We start from the raw sequence: 9384 nt of genomic DNA on the forward strand, positions 1-9384 counted from the left end.
TCAAAACTCACAAGCTCCACCAACTGAGCCAGTTAGGTGCCCCAATTTTAGTGTTTTTGATATGTATTTTAATTATTTGTGTTCACTCTTCTCTCTCCCTTTCTCACTCACTCACTCCTTTTCTCTCTTACTATTTATCTCTACAAAGTTCAGAATTTAGAACTGTGACCAATCTCACATTAGCTGATAAAAATACTTGTATATAAAATATACAAAATGCGTAAAAGTCAACAATAAGAAAACAAAAATCAAAAACTAGAAATGGTCAAAAGTTCTAAATATGTATGCTTATTTTTAAAAAATGTTTAATGAATGACTAAATGAGCGGCTATATCTTTCTCTCTAGTTCTCATATATTGCTTTCTTTTATCATTATCTAAATTCAGTGTAAATAATTTACACATGACCTATGAATTATGATGGCAGTTCTCATTTTGGTATAAATATTAACTCTGTAGTAAACAAAATTCCTAATAGAACCTAGTAACTATGACAGAAGAGATAAGAACTGATGTCTTATCAAACTAAAGGATATGGAAGTACATTAGGGGCATCTCCATTGAGTTTATTCTAGAGCCATTATGAGAGAATGCTATTCTTTTTGAGCTGTGTTTCGCATTTGTTTGGCTTTTAGTTTTAAAATTTTCACAGTTTTGCTCTGTATGTAAAATTAAGTTTGATGTATAGAATGTCAAGTTAACAAATATACCTATAAAAGTCATTAACATTGAACTGAAGCAGTAAAAATAAATAGATGTCAAGGCAGATCATTAAAGGAAGTGGAAAATGTTGAGAGGAAATGAATATTAATTGTTCCATTCAGTGAATTCTAGTAAGAAAAAGTTGATGGGTTGGTAGACAGTATGGAAAAATGTGATGTTGTGAGACCATGATCAGATAACGTAAATCCATATTCTTCTAAACCAGGTACAATGATCAGCAAAAACATCATCTACTTTTTAAATTGTTAAAAATCTCAAGTTTGTGGGGCACCTGGATAGCTCAGTCAGTTGGGTGTCTGACTTCGGCTCAGGTCATAATCTCACCGTCTATGGGTTTGGCCCCGCGTTGGGCTCTGTGCTGGCAGCTCAAAGCCTAGAGCCTGCTTCAGATTCTGTGTCTTCCTCTCTCTCTCTGCCCCTTCCCTGCTCATAGTCTCTCTCTCTCTCTCTCTCTCTCTCTCTCTCTCTCTCTCTCTCAAAAATAAATAAAGGTTAAAAAATTTTTTTTTAAATCTCAAGTTTGATGAGACATTGAAGAAAGATATTTTCAGCTTCAGTAAAGGAAGGATTAGTTTATCCTTATTATTCAGGGGAATATTTATGTAGCAGTACAGATTCACCATTCTTTTTCCCTTAAAAGTGTAACTGTAAATATTAATTAGAAAGGTTTCCATTTATTACTAACTGATGTTTATCATCAAAAATATAGTAACATTTTGGGGAGAGGCATTACAGTATAGCACTTACGAGAATCCGATCGTATTAGATTCAAATTGTTTGATATGACTCCTTGATCTACCGCTTTCAGGTTGTGTGACTTTTGACAGTAACCAGTACATTGTTTGTCTTCATTTTGTCAACTTTCAGATGGAGAAATATTGGAGAACATGTACTGAGTTTGCTATGATGAGTAAGTGAAATGATATATGCAAAGAATGTATAATAGAAACTAACTTAAAGTACAAGATTGATATTTATTTTATTTTTTTAATTTCACAAACAAATCTTTGCAAGATACTATAAGCCAAAAAAAATGAAATAAAATAAAATAAAATCCGTGTTTGTCTAAATAGGGAAAATGAATGATTAAGTTGCTTCCATTATTGCAGATAGATGCAAGTGAGAGCAATTGAAATGATTGCTCATATTTTTTGTGCTGTGTATTTTAGAACATTTGAGAATTAAATCAAATAAAAACATCAAGTCACAGTTCCAATATAATAAATTTAAGAATGTGAAGATATTATATTCATTTTGTTCCAGGTATCATATAGGTATTACTGAAATAACCATTATTCTAAAACAAAATTGGTTTAGAACCATATCTCAGATCATCACTGAATCTTCACAAACAGTATCCTGACTTAAAGATTGTTTTTATATCCCCCAACAGTATCAACTTGTGAATCAAGCTCATTTTGTCCCCCAAGTCTATTTTTCTTCAAAGAGCTTTTTAAAGCCTGTCCAGATTAATCAACAAGGGAAACAGCACTGATCAATAGACTGAGAACAACATTTAATAAATGTTTTAAAGACTTGTTAGTGAAGCTTAAAAAGCTGGTCACTGAAATATTAAGATAATTTTTTAGAATGTCTTTTATTTACAACAGACAGTTTAAAAAAATTGGCCTGGAACTCTGTAACAAGCCTCACCACAACTTACTGATGATGTAAGTCCAACACAACAAGAATTTTATTATCTAAATTTTGTTAAATGGTTGTAATCTTGTTCACAAGAACTTAATATTGAAAAGGATATTGAAATCAAAGTGTGTAAGAAACAGAAATAAAGGATAAAAATAATAGGGGAACGTTTAAGAAAGGGGAAAAATAATAGTGTTAGAAGACAAGTAGTGGGAACAGGAAGAAAAGAAGGCAGAAAAAAAATAGTTCTTGGGAGTTGTTTCTACTGAAACTAACCCCCTCATTGAGTTTGCCATTGTAAGACTTTTGAATCAGAGAACAAAATAAAACAAACAGATAGTTAACTTAGATTATAAGGACTTCTCAAGTTCCTTGGATTCACAAAGAATTCTTATTCTTGTCACATAAAACAATTTATCAGGGGGGATGGGCACTATCACCAGTCCAAATTCTAATGGATTCACATTTAAGTGTCCTTAGCGAGGCCAGCAAAAACATACAAATTCTGCCAAAGGAATACACTGATAGATTTTGTATGAAGTGTTTTCTTTTGCATAGTTAATATGTATTTGAAAATAATGCATTATTATTCCAAGTTATTTTCTAATTTACTTTTATCTAGGTCAGTAAAAATGTTATAATAAAGGATATAAAACAAAACCTTCACCTAAAACACTGCAACTGTAGAATACAGGTTTCTACCAGATACCTTAATTTGTTACATTGCTACAGATATAAGGCAAATTTTACATCAGATCCCATGTGGGTGTATTTATGTATGTATACATGTGTGCATGTTATTTGTGTATATGTGCATATGTATATCTCTAATAGAGGGCAAGTTTGATCTACTCAATTCTTACTTCATGTTGAGTTTGACTATATACTATATGAGAATACAATGGCCAAAAAAAAATGTCTTCTACTAATAGAACTTACAGTCTAGAGGAAGAGAGGAATATTAACTTAGGTGTAAAATAACAAGAATTAGAAGTGCAATGAAGAAAATATACAGAATTTCATGAAAGTCTGTAAGAGAATGCATGACTAGCATGAAGGAGTAGCAAAAACTACGATGAGTAAATTATATTTTAGTAGAGATAATAAGGATTACAAGTTAACAGGCAAGGATATGAGATGCAGGGGTGGAAAAAGCCCAAGTGTAAGAATCATGGCAATTTTGCAGGACTAAAAGAAAGTCAGTGTGGATAAAATACAAGTACATAGTGGAGATGGATGTGAAGCTAGATATGAAAAAACCATATTATGAGTGGGATTGCATTTTTGATGGAATACTTTTGGAAAACTAGCATCTTAAGAAAATGGATTCTACTCAACACATGATCCAGTACACCCCTCTATTTCTTGATATCTTCGTCAACCTTTTGATTTTAGCCTATGAAATTTGAAGGTATTTTGTCAGATTTAACCCTAATGATTTTATATGTTGATGCTATTATCAATGGTAACTTTTATTTTAATTTCTAGTGCATTGCTAGTATATAGAAATAAAAAGCCTGATGTTATGGGTAGATACTGTATTTAGCAATTTTGCTAAATAATTTACTTTGTGAAGAGTGATACTTAACATGGTTCTTGTTTATCTTTTTTTTTTAAATTTTTTTTTCAACGTTTATTTATTTGTGGGACAGAGAGAGACAGAGCATGAACGGGGGAGGGGCAGAGAGAGAGGGAGACACAGAATCCGAAACAGGCTCCAGGCTCTGAGCCATCAGCCCAGAGTCCAACGCGGGGCTCGAACTCACGGACCGCGAGATCGTGACCTGGCTGAAGTCGGACGCTTAACCGACTGTGCCACCCAGGCGCCCCTTGTTTATCTTTTTAAAATTGTATATTCTTGTGTTTTGTTGTGTTAATCCTAATGCCAGTGATTTGTCATAGAATCAATATAATTTGCTGGATCTGTAATATCAGAGTATCTCCCTCACTCCACTTGGGCAAAGCCACCTACAAATCCAATCTCCCCAGTTTAAGTATATCTGTGGTTCCTAGCAGGTGTCCTTGTAAGTCACAGCTGGTCCTAGATTTTAGTTAGTGGCCTTATGATCCTCAAGCTTCTTTCTCCAAATACAAACTAAGCAGAGAATTAAGCATTTATCCAAACTTCTATTATAATGCAAATAGCTCTGGAAAATTTCTCACACTCAGTTAAAGTGGGGGAAAAAATAGAATCTTAAACAGATCTCAGTGGGAAAAGTCTTGATTGAATTAGCTAGCTGCTTTATCTTCCCATTCCACTTTGTGGTTTGAAACCTAAAATGTACTGGTGTTTTAAATTGTCACAGAAATTTGATAGTGAAAACGTCTGCTCTAGAGAGAAAACAAACGAGCTTTTGAGCTTTTGATTTTTTTTTTTTAGAAACAGCATCAATGACTATTACCACCCAATAAGATTATGACTTAGTAGCTATATATGCAATTATTTATGTGAAACTTAAAGCTTTCAACACATGGACAAAAATCTAAAGGTTTTACAATGTGATTGCTACAAGATTTCTTATTTCTCCAACTCATTGAGAATAATGGAAATGTTCATCATCTAGCACTGAAAGTTAAGGGTTCTTTTAAACTCAAGATGCACACGCAACCTATTATTTAACTTTATCATTATTATTTAAAGCTTAAATATAGCAGATCTTGCTGGCAGCATTCTATTACAGGCACAGTTTCTCAAGAGTTTATGACTCAATGGTTTGAATTCACATAAGAACAAAATAGCACATAAAGTTGCCAGCCTGTATTTAATTTGTTTTCTAAAAAGGAATTAAATGGGTTATTTTTTGAAACAAATAGTACAGAGGATATATAAATTAATACATATTTTTCAAAGATCCATATTTTATTGTCACAGAAAATGAAACAGGTTAATATTATACCATGGATATTTCTCTCATTTAAATTCAGTCTCAATTGCAATTCTATGTAACTAAGTTTTAAATCCTTATAATCACTATGATTATTAATAGTAATCTTAAAAATGATATTCTGCACAATATTATACCCTTAACATATATTTAAAAGGACATAAGGTAGACACTGGTAGAATTACTATTCATCAGAAAAACTTGAGGTCTTTACAAAAAAGGGCAGCAAATAGCTGAAAGAAACTTGTAATTTTATAAATCAAAGCATTAGTTAAATATACTGAGAGAGTTGTATAAAAATTTTTTTATCATGTTTTCTGCTGTGTGAAAAAGTTCCATTTATTGATATAATATTTTATTTTTACTGTGACTTAAAAATGTGACAGAATAATTAAGAAAAATATAGACCTTCATTATTATGATATAGAATGTGGTATAATACATCTAGCTGTGATGCATTACACAGGATAATAATTGTTGATGGCATTAGAGGTATTCATCCAGTCCCACAAAATGTTGTTGCTAGGATGGCATTACAGTATGGTCTATGAAAATCACTATAAATAAATAAAGATTATTAAAACACACACACATAAACATGAAGGAAAAGCTCTTCGAAAAGATCAATAAGAGTGATAAGACTTTAGGAAGTCTGATCAGAAAACAAATGAAAACAAAACAAAACAAAAACAGAAAGAGAGAGGAAACAATGACAAAGACACTACAGACAACACAGGTGTCAAAAGGATAATAAGGGAATAATAGTATCTCTACATATCCAGATTCAACAATGTAGATGAAATGGGCCAATTCCTTGAAAAGTGCAACTAACACAATTCATCCAACATGAAATAGATAATTTCATGGCCTTATAACTATTAACACATAGAAACCATAATTTTTAGAACTCCCTAAAAAGAAATCTGGCTCTGGTGATTCCCTGGAGAATTCTACAAAATATTTTAAAAGAATGAAAAACCAATTCCATATCATTTCTTCCAGAAAATAGAAAAGAAAAAAAAAGAAAACCTCTTTGCTTACTAAATCTGTAAATCCAGTATTATCTGACTTCAAAACCGGGCAAAGTCAGTAAAAAATTCTAGAAGATAAAATAGTAAAAATTGATGATCTAGACTTGATGAAGAGTTTTTATACATAACATTAAAATCACAATCAATAAAAAATAATAACTGATAAACAGGGCTTCATCAAAATAAAAATTCTGTGCAGAAAACCCAATGAAAGAGATTAAAAGACAAGATATAGACTGGGACAAAACAATTGCAAACCACATAAGAAACAAAGGAAACATATATATGATATATATAACTATATATTATATATATATGACTGATATATATTTACATATTTGTGTATATATATATACGTATATACTCAGTACGAAAGTCAAACGTATCCAACAGTACGTATCCCAACAGTACGAAAGTCAAACAAGTCCAAATAGAAAATGTGCAAGAGACATGAAGGAATATTTTTTTTCCCTCCTATGAAGTTTTGCTAGAAAAACTCCTATTCCTTCTGTTATTGTTCTTAACACTCTACAATTTACTTTTGAATGGTTTACTTGCCAAATAGTTGGAAAGGATTATTGGTTTAAGAAAAGCCCCAATCAGCAGAGACTATTATATCTTTAAAATACCACAAATAAGTCTGAAAACTTATCCAGCATCTTGCTGTTTCTGTAGCTGGACAACTTACATCTATTCATCAGCCTGCTGAACTGTTCCCTTTGCAGAAACATAGACTTTCCAAAAATTTTCTACATCCTTGTTTTTAGCTGTTGTGGCTTGCTGAATCAAAGCAGCTGAGTTTGATACAAGTTCAGTGTCATTTCCTTCAAGAATTAATTCCTCTTTCTGGGCTTGAAATACTGAACAAGCAACACCTGGCCTCAACTGAACCCTGCAGATGTATTTTTCAACCGAGAAATTCTGGATTTCAATAAGAGAACCCTTCTCCTGAATAACAACATTGATGGGGAAGTGAGCATACACAGGCCTCATCTTGTAACAGAAGCACAGTGTAATGCCCTTGACCGTGTTCTGTACGTGACCACAGAAAGCATCAATACTAGCCAGTTGTTTTCCATCTTCCACCATTTGTCACCTTGGAGCCTCTTCTGTTTCTTTCCAAGGAGATTGAGTTCTACATTGATGTGATGGAAGTCCCTTCGCATGGTTCCTCTGGGGCCCTTCACAATAACAGTGCATCCCTTTAGAATGATGTCAACATTTTCTGAAATGTCAGCAGTCTGATTGCTGAGAATGGTCTTCATTCTCACAGTAGATGTAGCAAAGAGCAACACGAAGGAATATCTCATTGATAAGTACATGTGCATGGCTAATAAACACATGATAAACTTTTCAACATCATTAGCCATCAAAAAATGCAAATTAAGTCAGTGTTGAGACATCACTACAAATCTATTAGAACAGCTAACAGAATAAAATGAAACAGTGGCAGTATTAAATGGCAATGAGATGCAGATAAACTAGATCTTATGCATTGCAGGTGGGATGCATGTTCAGTGGTACAGCTACTCTAGAAAATATTTTCACAATTTGTTGAAAGCTAAACATGCATTTATCATATGACCCATATGGGTTTATCAAATGGTCTCCTACAGTTTATCTCAGAAAAATGAAAACCTACGTCCACACTCTGTGTACTTGTACATAATTGTTTATAACAATTTTATTTGCAATAGCCAAAAAGTGGAAACATAAAAATGTCTCTCTGTTGTGCATCCATACCATGAAATACTACTGATAAATGATAAGTGTTTATTTGTCAGTAACATGCAGCAAATTGTATGGATCTCAAAGACATGTTGAGTGGAAAAACTTAGTTGCACGACGTATGTTTCCATTTATATAGCATTCTGGAAATGACAAAATTATAGAGATGAAAAATACATTAGGTCTTGCCAGCTGTTAGAAGTGGTCAACTGGGCGCAGGTTTGATTATTAAAAAAGAACCATGAGGGGGGTGCCTGGGTGGCTCATTCGGTTAAGCGTCCGACTTCGGCTCAAGTCATGATCTCGCGGTTTGTGAGTTTGAGCCCTGCGTCGGGCTCTGTGCTGACAGCTCAGAGCCTGGAGCCTGCTTCGGATTCTGTGTCTGTCTCTCGGCCCCTCCCCTGCTCATGCTCTGTGTCTCTCTGTCAATAATAAACAAATGTTAAAAAAAATTTTTAAAAAAGAACCATGAGGGAAATTACTGGGGCATGGAATAGTCCTGTATCTACACTGTGCTATTGATTACACAAATCTACATTTGTGACAAAATGACACGGAATTATACACATACATCGTTCCAATGTCAAAATTTCTATTTTTGATATTGTATTATAATTATGTAAGATGTAACCAGTGGGGGAAACTGGGTGAAGAGTAAGAGTCTTCTCTGTATTATCTTTACAACTTCTTTGGGTATTGATTATTTCCAAAATTAAAGTTAAAAGGCAAATGAAAAAGTTAATACAGAAAGAAAACCAAATTAACCTGCAAAATCTTACACAGCTGGAATTGCTTTTTTATTTTTATATTTTTTAATGTTTATTTAAAAAATTTGAGGGAGAGCAAGAGGGAGCCAGCTCAAATGGGTGGGGCAGAACGAAAGGGAGACACAGAAACCGAAGCAGGCCCCAGGCTCTGAGCTGCCAGCACAGAGCCCGACGCGGGGCTCAAACTCACAGACCGCAAGATCATGACCTGAGCCTAAGTTGGACTCTTAACCATCTGAGCCACCCAGGCCCCCCTGCACAGCTGGGATTGTAATTGCAGTGCTCTTTCAAAGATATTTCAGATATTTCAGAGGTTTTCAGCAGTTGAATAATTAAATAAGACTTACTGGATCCCCAAACCATTCTTAAACTATGTGTTAACTAACTTCATTTTAAATTAAGAAAAAAATGGGATGCCTGGGTGGCTCAGCCGGTTGAGCATCTGACTTTGGCTCAGGTCATAATCGCATGGTTCATGAGTTCAAGCTCCGCATAGGGTTCTGTGCTGACAGCTCAGAGCCTGGAGCCTGCTTCGGATTCTGTGTCTCCCCCTCTCTCTACCGCTCCCCTGTTTGCGCTCTCTCTCTCTCCCTCTCTTTCTCAAAAA

At 34.0% G+C, this 9384-nt stretch overlaps 1 pseudogene; it reads right to left on the minus strand.

Annotated features, from left to right (window-relative positions):
- Positions 1-6972: 6972 nt before the first annotated feature.
- On the minus strand, positions 6973-7555 carry LOC125160569 (60S ribosomal protein L9-like; annotated as a pseudogene).
- Between the last annotated feature and the right edge of the window lie 1829 nt (positions 7556-9384).

The sequence above is a fragment of the Prionailurus viverrinus genome, chromosome A2 (assembly GCF_022837055.1).
Source record: "Prionailurus viverrinus isolate Anna chromosome A2, UM_Priviv_1.0, whole genome shotgun sequence".
NCBI lineage: Eukaryota > Metazoa > Chordata > Mammalia > Carnivora > Felidae > Prionailurus > Prionailurus viverrinus.